The sequence below is a fragment of the Saccopteryx bilineata genome, chromosome 3 (assembly GCF_036850765.1).
Source record: "Saccopteryx bilineata isolate mSacBil1 chromosome 3, mSacBil1_pri_phased_curated, whole genome shotgun sequence".
Lineage (NCBI taxonomy): Eukaryota > Metazoa > Chordata > Mammalia > Chiroptera > Emballonuridae > Saccopteryx > Saccopteryx bilineata.
In genome coordinates, this window is record NC_089492.1 from 240,307,902 (window position 1) to 240,319,489 (window position 11,588).

The 11,588-nt window shown below is 38.7% G+C and overlaps 1 non-coding gene across 1 annotated transcript; it reads left to right on the plus strand.

Annotated features, from left to right (window-relative positions):
- The first annotated feature begins 469 nt into the window (after nucleotides 1–469).
- LOC136332419 (small Cajal body-specific RNA 1) lies at nucleotides 470–643 on the plus strand. The gene has a single exon (XR_010730684.1). It is a non-coding gene; the product is annotated as a small Cajal body-specific RNA 1 (non-coding RNA).
- Nucleotides 644–11,588: the final 10,945 nt, after the last annotated feature.

An 11,588-nucleotide genomic window follows, 5' to 3' on the forward strand; every position in this document is an offset into this window, starting at 1 on the left:
CTTCCATCCCTGAAGGTGAACACTCACCTGAAGCTGATGTGAAAAAAACTTCTCCCTCCTCCATCTCCCTCACTCAACAGCTGGCACCATAAAGGCAGGCAGGCAAGATGCGCATTGTTTTGCTGGGATCTCTCTCTTGCCAGGCTCAGCACAGGACCTGTCAATCAATGGTTGTGGAACAGCAGGCTAGATAAAACCAGCCTCAGCTTGATTGCCTTGAACTTGCCACCTTTCGAAGCATATTTTTTCTGGTCTTCTTCCTTCTTCTTCCTTCTTCTTCCTTCTTCTTTCTTCTTCTTCTTCTTCTTCTTCTTCTTCTTCTTCTTCTTCTTCTTCTTCTTCTTCTTCTTCTTCTTCTTCTTCTTCTTCTTCTTCTTCTTCCTCCTCCTCCTCCTCCTCCTCCTCCTCCTCCTCCTCCTCCTCCTCCTCCTCCTCCTCTTTCTTCTTTTTTGACAGCTCTGCTTGTCATTCTTACTTTAATGGAAGTTTTCTCCTTCTCAGAGCAGGGCTAAGATTATTGTGGGGCAAAAAGAAACAAAGGTCATGTGATAGCTGCGTTAAGAAGTGCAACAGTAAAACAAAAGCCATGAGTCTTTTTAGCCCAGTGTGTAAAGACACACTCTTATAACCCAGTGGCACAACTGGGAATAAAAAAGGAACAAAGGGCAGAGCCTGAATTGGGGAATCAGACTTAACTGGGTATGTATGTGCATTTGAGCAGTTATTTTATCCCTCTGGATGTTTAATATCCTCTTTTGTAAAAATGAGGCTAATAATACTCATTTAGCAGGAGTTTTGTGAGGATTAAATGAAATAACAAATGTGAATGTTCCCTTTATGGTGGAATAGGTGCTCAATAAATGTTACTATTCCCATAAAAATAATTAAGTATTTTATCTTCTCATTTTTCTTTCTCAGATTTCCTTACTCGCAAGCTTTTAATTTTCTTTCCCCGTTTCCATGCTCAGTTGCACGGTGCTTCCTTCGCTCATTCTGTTTCCCCGGCCTGGAGGGAGCCTCACAGTGCACTGCCTGTTCGTAGACCTTTCAAGGTCCAGCTTTATCCAATCCTAAATATTCCAGCTTTCTGGTTCTCTTTTCTTTGTTAAATGTAAGTCATAGATCATTTCACATCTGTGATACAGTCTCTCTAATGTAGCATTTATGTTGGAGTGATCTTTCTCATGCTATTTGTGAGTTTCTTAAAAGCCAGGACTGTGTCTTATAGTTTTCTGTTATTTTCTTTTTTTTTTTTAATAAATTTTTATTAATGTTAATGGGATGACATTAATAAATCAGGGTACATATATTTAAAGAAAACATGTCTAGGTTATCTTGTCATTAAATTATGTTGCATACTCCTCGCCCAGAGTCAGATTGTCCTCCGTCACCCTCTATCTAGTTTTCTCTGTGCCCCTCCCCTCCCCCTAACTCCTCCTCCCTCCCTCCCTCCTGCATCCTCCCTCCCCCCACCCCTGGTAACCACCACACCTCTTGTCCATGTCTCTTAGTCTCGTTTTTATGTTCACCAATGTATGGAATCATGTAGTTCTTGTTTTTTCTGATTACTTATTTCACTCCATATAATGTTATCAAGATCCCACCATTTTGCTGTAAATGATCTGATGTCATCATTTCTTATGGCTGAGTAGTAATCCATAGTGTATATGTGCCACATCTTCTTTATCCAGTCTTCTATTGAAGGCTTTTTGGTTGTTTCCATGTCTTGACCACTGTGAACAGTGCTGCAATGAACATGGGGCTACATGTGTCTTTACGTATCAATGTTTCTGAGGTTTTGGGGTATAATACCCAGTAGAGGGATTGCTGGGTCATAAGGTAGTTCTATTTGCAGTTTTTGAGGAACCACCATTACTTTCCTCCATAATGGTTGTACTACTTTACAGTCCCACCAACAGTGGATGAGAGTTCCCTTTTCTCCTGCAGCCTCTCCAACATTGCTATTACCCATCTTGTTGATAATAGCTAATCTAACAGGGTGAGGGTGGTATCTCATTGTAGTTTTGATTTTTATTTCTCTAATAACTAATGAAGCTGAGCATCTTTTCATATATCTGTTGGCCATTTGTATTTCTTCCTGGGAGAAGTGTCTGTTCATGTCCTCTTCCCATTTTTTTATTGGATTGTTTGTTTGTTTGTTGTTGAGTTTTATGAGTTCTTTGTAAATTTTGGATATTAGGCCCTTATCTGAGCTGTTGTTTGAAAATATTTCCCATTTAGTTGGCTGTCTGTTTATTTTGATATCAGTTTTTCTTGCTGAGCAAAAACTTTTTATTCTGATGTAGTCCCATTCATTTATCTTTGCCTTCACTTCTCTTGCCATTGGAGTCAGGTTCATAAAATGTTCTTTAAAACCCAGGTCCATGAGTTTAGTACCTATGTCTTTTTCTATGTACTTTATTATACATAGGTCTTATATTTAGGTCTTTGATCCATTTTGAGTTAATTTTAGTACACGGGGACAGGCTGTAGTCGAGTTTCATTCTTTTGCATGTGGCTTTCCAGTTTTCTCAACACCATTTGTTGAAGAGGCTTTCTTTTCTCCATTGTGTGTTGTTGGCCCCTTTATCAAAGATTATTTGACCATATATATGTGGTTTTATTTCTGGGCTTTCTATTCTGTTCCATTGGTCTGAGTGTCTATTTTTCTGCCAATACCATGCTGTTTTGATTATCGTGGGCCCTTATATATAGTTTAAAGTCAGGTATTGTAGTGCTCCCAGCTTCATTCTTTTTCCTTAGGATTGCTTTGGCTATTTGGGGTTTTTTATAGTTCCATATAAATCTGATGATTTTTTGTTTTATTTCTTTAAAAAATGTCATAGAAATTTTGATGGGAATTGCATTAAATTTATATATTGCTTTGGGTAATATGGCCATTTGGATTATATTTATTCTTCCTATCCAAGAACAAGGAATATTTTTCCATCTCATTGTGTCTTTTTCTATTTCTCTTAACAATGCCTTGTAGTTTTTGTTATATAGGTCCTTTACATTCTTTGTTATGTTTATTCCTAGGTATTTTATTTTTTTGGTTGCAATTGTGAAGGGGATTATTTTTTTGAGTTCGTTTTCTAATATTCATTGTTGGCATATAGAAAGGCTATGGACTTTTGTATGTTAATTTTGTATCCTGCGACCTTACTGTATTGGTTTATTGTTTCTAGTAATCTTTTTGTGGAGTCCTTCGGGTTTTCGATGTATAGGATCATATCATCAGCAAAAAGTGATACCTTTACTTCTTCTTTTCCTATATGGATGCCTTTTATTTCTTTGTCTTGTCTGATTGCTCTGGCCAGAACTTCTAGCACCACGTTAAATAGAGTGGAGAGAGTGGACAACCCTGTCTTGTTCCTGATTTAAAGTGGAAACTCCTCAGTTTTATGCCATTTAATATGATGTTGGCTGATGGTTTATCATATATGGCCTTTATCATGTTGAGATATTTTCCTTCTATACCCATTTTGTTGAGAGTCTTAAACATAAAATTGTGTTGTATTTTATCAAAAGCCTTTTCTGCGTCTATTGATAAGATCATGTGGTTTTTGTTCTTTGTTTTGTTGATATGGTGTATTACGTTAACCGTTTTGCGTATGTTGAACCATCCTTGAGATTCTGGGATGAATCCCACTTGATCATGATGTATTATTTTTTAATATGTTGTTGTATTCGGTTTGCCAGTATTTTGTTTATTATTTTAGCATCTGTATTCATTAGAGATATTGGTCTGTAGTTTTCTTTCTTTGTGCCATCCTTGCCAGGTTTTGGTATGAGGGTTATGTTGGCCTCATAAAATGTGTTTGGAAAGTATTGCTTCTTCTTCAATTTTTTGGAAGACTTTGAGTAGAATAGGAACCAAGTCTTCTTTGAATGTTTGATAGAATTCACTAGTATAACCGTCTGGGCCTGGACTTTTATTTTTGGGGAGGTTTTTAATAGTTTTTTTCTATTTCCTCCCTGCTGATTGGTCTGTTTAGGCTTTCTGCTTCTTCATGACTCAGTCTAGGAAGGTTGTATTATTCTAGGAATTTATCCATTTCTTCTAGATTGTTGTATTTGGTGGCATATAGTTTTACATAGTATTCTACAATAATTCTTTGTATATCTATGATGTCTGTGGTGATCTCTCCTCTTTCATTTTGGATTTTATTTATTTGAGTCTTGTGCCTTTTTTCCTTGGTGAGTCTTGCCAAGGGTTTGTCAATTTTGTTGATCTTTTCAAAGAACCAGCTCCTTGTTTTATTGATTTTTCTATAGTTTTTCTGTTCTCTATTTTGTTTATTTCTGCTCTGATTTTTATTATCTCCTTTCTTCAGCTGGTTTTGGGTTGTCTTTGTTCTTCTTTTTCTAGTTCCTTAAGGTGTGAAGTTAAGTGGTTCACTTGGGCTCTCTCTTGTTTGTTCATAGAGGCCTGAAGTGATATGAACTTTCCTCTTATTACTGCTTTTGCTGCATCCCAGAGATTCTGATATGTCGTATTTTCATTTTCATTTGTCTGTATATATCTTTTGATCTCTGCGCTTATTTGACCCATTCATTTTTTAGAAGTATGTTATTTAGTTTCCACGATTTTGTGGGTTTTTCCCCCTCTTTTTTACAGTTGAATTCTAGTTTCAAGGCTTTATGATCAGAGAATATGCTTGGTACAATTTCAATTTTTCTAAATTTGCTGATATTGTCTTTGTGGCCCAACATATGGTCAATTCTTGAGAATGTTCCATGTACACTAGAGAAAAATGTATACTCTGTCGCTTTGGGATGAGTGTCCTGTAGATTTCTATCATATCCAGGTGTTCTAGTATTTCGTTTAAGGCCACTATATCTTTATTGATTCTCTGTTTGGATGACTGATCTAGAGCTGTCAGCGGTGTATTGAGGTCTTCAAGTATGATTGTATTTTTGTCAGTTTTTGTTTTAAGGTTAATAAGTAGCTGTCTTATATATTTTGGTGCTCCTTGGTTTGGTGCATATATATTAAGGATTGTTATGTCTTCTTGATTCAGTGTCCCCTTAATCATTATGAAATGACCATTTTTGTCTCTGAGTACTTTTTCTGTCTTGTAGTCAGCATTATTTGATATGAGTATTGCTACACCTGCTTTTTTTTTTGGGTGTTGTTTGCTTGGAGTATTGTTTTCCAGCCTTTCACTTTGAATTTGTTTTTATTCTTGTTGCTTAGATGTGTTTCTTGTAGGCAGCATACAGTTGGATTTTCTTTTTTAATCCATTCTGCTACTCTGTGTCTTTTTATTGGTAAGTTTCAGCCATTTACATTTAGTGTAATTATTGACACTTGTGGGTTCCCTATTGCCATTTTATAAATTGCTTTCTGTTAGTTTTGTATCTTGTTTGATTCTTCTCTTTTGTTTTTCTATCATTTGTTTTGTTTGTTTGTATTCCATACTTCTTTCCTCTGTTGCTACCTTTTTTAAGTCAAGTGTTTTTGTGGTGGTTTTTTCGAGGGTGGTTACCATTAAGTAATGAAAAGGGTACCTACCATATTCATTGTAGTACCCTATCTTATGAGTATTTCTGCGCTTCATCGTCCTTTGCTACTGTTAATCTTCATCCTTTCCCCCCTTTTTTTCTTTTGTTGTCACAGTTTAAGTTTGGTTTTATTGTTTTCTTGGTGGAGCTGTTACTTGTGGTTTTGTTTTCTTTTGTTCTTTGAATCTGGTTGGAGAACCCCCTTTAGTATTTCCTGGAGTGGGGGCTTTCTGATGATAAATTCCCTCATCTTTTCTGTATTTGTGAATGTTTTTATATCTCCTTCATACTTGAAGGATAGCTTTGATGGGTATAGTATTCTTGGCTGAAAGTTCCTCTCTTTCAGGGCTTTAAATATTGGGGTCCACTCTCTTCTAGCCTGTAGAGTTTCTGCTGAGAAATCTGATGATAATCTAACAGGCCTTCCTTTATATGTTGTATTCTTCTTTTCCCTGGCTGCCTTGAGAATTTTTCTTTGTCATTGGTTTGTGTCATCTTCATTATGATGTGCCTTGGAGTGGGTTTGTTGGGGTTAAGAAAACTCGGTGTTCTGTTTGCTTCTTGAATTTGAGGCTTTAGTTCTTTCCACAGGCTTGGGAAGTTCTCATCTATTATTTGTTGAGTATATTCTCCATTCCATTTTCTTTCTCTTCTCCCTCTGATATACCTATTATTCTTATGTTATTCTTTCTGATGGAGTCAGACAATTCCTGTAGGGCTTTCTCGTTTTTTATTATTTTTGAGTCTCTTTCTTCTTCTCTCTGTTGTACCTCAAGTTGCTTGTCTTCTATTTCACTAATCCTATCTTCTATCTGGGCTGTTCTATTAGCTAAGCTTGTTACCTCGTTTTTCAGCTCGTGAATTGAGTTTTTCATTTCTGTTTGATTTGTTTTTATAGTTTCAATTTCCTTGGTAATATATTCTTTGTGATCGTTGAGTTGTTTTCTAATCTCCCTATATTGCCTTTCTGTGTTTTCTTGTATATCTCTGAGTATTTTTAAGATTTCTATTTTAAATTCTCTGTCATTTGGCTTCAAGGCTTCCAATATGTTAAATCTTTTCTCCATAGATTTTTTTCCACATCTATTTGTGTTACCTCTCTATCTTTTGTATCCATAATATTCAATTTCCTTTTTCTTATTGGTATCTGAGGGTGGTCTTGTTGATAGTATTAATTAGAATTAATAAAGAATAAAAAGGAGAAAAAAAAAGGAAAACACCCCACAAAAAAAAAACAGTAATAATTTATTATTTCCCCCTTTTTTCTTTCTTTTCTTCTCCTCCTCTCCCCTCCTTAGGGAAATATCGTGATGACCTGTGAATTATATTATGCTAAATGGAACAAAAGCTGCCTATAACGGAGGGCCTGATTTGGGATGAAGAGTTCAAGGGGCAAAAAAGGGAGTAGGGATCTACTAAATGCAAAAAAAAAAAAAAAAAAGGAGAAAATCTTAGACAATCATAAAATGATTTGCTTGTAAGTAAGTGATGGTCAACTAAGAGATATAATGAGAGGGATAAGAGGGAAACAGAAAAAAGGAGAGAAAAATAATAATAATTAAAGAAGAAAAAAATAAAAATAATAAGTAAAAATCTGTTGTTTTAAGTGGAGTGAAAACTAAATACAATGGAGACCTTGGGTTGGGAGGAATGCTAGTGAGTTAAAAAACAATGTAAAAAGTACCCAAAATGCCACAAAAACAAACAAACAAAGGAAAACCAAAAACAAAAGCAAAAAATAACCAAAACTTGAGTCCCAAATTAAATGATTTGTTCGTGATTGAGGATTGAATGGAAGGAATAGTAAAAGGAGAAAAGAAGAAATGAATAGAAAGGAAAAAATAAGAAAAAGAGAGAAACGAAGGAAGAAAAAAAGGAAAAGAAAAAAAAACAAAAGGGGAGAGAGTGAGAGTTAAGGGTTTTGGAGTGTAACCCTAAAGGAGAGTAAGGATGAGAAAAGAAATAAAATGTAACACTCATGGGTAGTGTAGTTCAAGAAAAGGGAAGCATAAGATGGGCAGAGAATAAAAGGACCGAGGTGGAGGAAATAGAAATAATAATAAAGGCAATAAGATAGAAGAAAGAAACAACAACAACAAAGAATAAGTGGAACAAGTTATAAAGTCAGTGGATTTTTCTTGATTTTGAGAGCTTAACTTCTTCCTTTTTCTTTTCTCTCCCTCTTCCTGGTCGGTGAATCTGTACCCCAGGCTCTGCCCCTGTGTCACGCTTAGGTAGGGATTTGCCGTTGATGGGATTCTATGGCAATGTCATATAATTGGCTTTAGTCTCGCTGGTAGTCAAGGCTTGTTGTCATTTGCAGGGTCCAACAATGAGAGAGTTTGCTTTCCTGGAGTCTCTCTCCTAGTCTCCCCTTCCTGAATTAGCAGTCTGGTGATCCAGTTATGAGGCTGCCACTGCTTCTGTCTGGGGAGGAAGAGGCTCAAAGAGCTGGGAAATTCCCACTCTATCCCCACTCAGCGCAAGGCTCTGGGTAAGGCTCTGGCAGTCAGAGCCTCCAGCGTAATCAGGTGGGGCTGGGAGTCAATTGTTGACAAGGTGACTGTTCAGCACCTAGCATTCAGTTGGACCACTCAACCCAGGCTTTCCACACTTTGTAGCCTGTTTTGGCTGGGAAGAAGAGGCACTAGTCGCTGCTTGCTGTATAGCTCTTAATATCTGCCAAGTCCCTCTTGTTAGCGTATATCCCTGAATATGGAGGCTCTGTCAATCAGAAGTTGCCCCCGCCCCTTTAGCAAGAGGCACTGAAAAATATCACGCCTCTTGTCTTGGATCGCTGAACTGAGAGAGATCCTATCAATTAGAGCCCTGTGGGTACGCAGATTTCGTGGGTTAAGCTAATTTCAGTGATTGGATCTGCAGCTGTGCTCCAGAAAGTATTTCAGGCTGCCTGCACGCCCCTCCCCCAACGCTTGATTGTTAGCTTGAATGGCTGGGTGAGGTGCCCTGCCCACGAAGAGAATCTCCCGAGTAGGGAAAACAGCCTTGGCGCCCCTCCCGGACCGCGGCAGGGGGCACGCACGCGGTCTCTCAGGGCACACCGGTGGCTGGGGACTCTCACTCGCAGTGCGCGGGCCGCTGGGGACGCTGGCGGTGCAAGGGAGCTCGCTCTGCGACCGGACCGCGGCACGGGGCGGCCGCTCAAAGCGCCCAGGCTGCCCTCCCCGAGTGTGGGCGGGCAGTTGCATGCGTGGGTTGACTCACCACAGGCGTACTCCCTCCTTGGCTTGAAATGAACGTCCGTGCAGTAGTTAGCTTCCTCCACACCCTCAGCTGACCCATCTCTCAGATTCAAGTGATAACAGTCCTTTCGCTTTCAGTGTGTGTGGAACTCCGGAATGCTCCGAGGATAAATTTTTCTGTTTCTAGTTGATAAATTTGTTGAGATTTTGGGGAGATCTGTCGGACGCGCTGTTCAAGGCGCCATTTCCATGACGTCACCTGTTATTTTCCATACTTAGCACTCTTGTGGAAGAGAATAATATGGACTCAGATTGCCTAAGTTCAAGTCTTTATTCTGCCACTTGCTAACTATGTGATCTTAAGTAACTTAACTTTTCTAAGCCTCAGTTTCCTTAGCTGTAAATTGGGAGTAATAATAATAATATTCATTTTATAATAGTGTTATAAATAAAATATGAGAATTAATAAAATATGTCCATAAAGCATTTTGTACTGTGCTTCTCCCTAAATGCTCAATAAATGCTGGCTGTCCTTAGGATTATTATCTATTCAATAAATACATCGTTAGATCAACTATAGCTCAATTAAAAAGACATGTGGCTATTGATGTTAACATATTAGTTTGGGTGGGCATGCCTGGTGGATCCCGGTTGGACACATGTGGGAGTCTGTCTTTCTGCCTCCCTGCTTCTCACTTCAGAAAAATAAAAAATGATAGATAAATAAATAAATAGTAATATACTCAAAGGTTCTGGGAATTATGAAGTAGATGACATCTTGAGGGGGAGGCATTTATTTTGTTTAACATACCAATAGAGTAAAACTGAATCATTCATTCATTCAACAAATATTTCCTTACCACCTACTCTATACCAGGCCTTGCAAACACAAACCAAAAATAGTATCTACCCCCTCACAATGCTATTAGTTTAGTGGAGAAACTTTGTTGACAGTGGATCTGACGATAGTACTTCCCGAAATGTGGAGGGAAGTGAGAATATCTCACATTTGACAGTTACCCAAAGCATAGTGACATTTTGACTGAGGAAGAAGTAGAAAATGGATGCAGCACAGCATTTCTTTTGTTGTTTGTTTCTGAGAAAGAGAGAGAGAGAGAGAGAGGGAGAGAGAGAGAGAAAAGGAGAGAGATGAGAAGCATCAACTCATAGTTGTGGCACTTGAGTTGTTCACTGATTGTTTCTCATATGTGCCTTGGAGGCAGGAGGAGGCAGGCTCAGGCTGAACCAGTAGCCTCTTGCTCTAGCCAGAGACCTCTGGGCTCAAGCCATAGACCTTGGGTTCATGTTGATAAGCCTGTGCTCAATCCACATGAGCCTGCACTCAACTCGGTGACCTCGGGGTTTTGAACTTGGGACCTCAGAGTCCCACGTCAATGCTTTATCCATTGCGCTACAACCAGTCAGCCTGAGGTATTCATGACATTGCTCTCCTAATAAGAAACTACCAGGAACCAGACACACAATTTTCAAGTGAGAAAGAGAATGTGAAAGGACAATATTGACTTTCATTTTCTGTTTAGCATCAAGGTTGCAAGGATTAAGGGAAAGGGTTTACTATGGGCATTATTTCCCAATTAGCTTATTTTATTTACCTTTTTACTGGTTTTTTTTTTACATCCTTGCTTTCAGTAATTGATTGCCAGGATAATCAGGGGCATCATCACATCTGATTCACAGGAATAGAAAACAGAGGAATGAACACAGGAATAGGAAGTACCTGCCAGAATTCCTTCAAGATGTGGTTGGCAAGGCAACATTCATGAAAAAAGAACACACCAAAAATAATGTTTCCAAATGTCAAGTCAATCATGTCTTTATTTCTATTTCTTTCTCAAAAATGAACAAAAATATCCTTCTCTAGACCCCTTATATCTGTGATGGCAAACCTTTTAATAAAAACCGCCCACTTTTGTAGTGCTGGTCAACTTGGTCCCTGCTGCCCACTAGTGGGCGTTTCAGCTTTCATGGAGGGCCAATCGCAGCACCGTTTGGTTACTACACTACTGCCCACCATGAAAGCTGGAACACCTACTAGTGGGAGGGAGGGACCAGGTTGACCAGCACTGCAAAAGTGGGCGGTTTTTATAAAAAGGTTCGCCATCACGGCCTTATATACTAGCCAATAATCATTCTGACTCTTTTTTTTCTTTCTTTCTTTTTTTTTTTACAGAGACAGAGAGAGAGTCAGAGAGAAGGACAGATAGGGACAGAAACGGAGAGAGATGAAAAGCATCAATCATCAGTTTTTCGTTGCGACACCTTAGTTGTTCATTGATTGCTTTCTCATATGTGCCTTGACCGTGGGCCTTCAGCAGACCAAGTGACCCCTTACTCTAGCCAGAGACCTTGGGTCCAAGCTGGTGAGCTTTGCTCAAACCAGATGAGCCCATGCTCAAGCTGGCGACCTCGGGGTCTTGAACCTGGGACCTCCACATCCCAGTCCAACGCTCTATCCACTGCACCACCACCTGGTCAGGCTCTATCTGACTCTTTTGAACTCAAACTTCCCTCTCAAAGATTTTTTTCCCTTCCAAAGTCTTCCTCCTGTATAATTGCCAAGAACTGGGCTAGTAACACCAGAAGGACAGAAACAGAAAGGTTTTTTTTCTTTCTAAGTGCTTCACAACATGTCACATTTTTTTGTTGGTTGGGACCTGGGCTTCTTTGTACTTTGTCTTCTTTATCCCTGAAAGAACTATAAATGGCAGGAGAGGCCTTCTTAAAATGCAGGAAGTTCACTCCAGTTGCTCTTTCATGTATTTGTTATTTTAAATGGTGACAGTTTAGTGAGTCACTTTGGATTGTAGAGATCACACAGGTCCTTTTGTGAAGGCTACACTGACATTGTCTCATTCA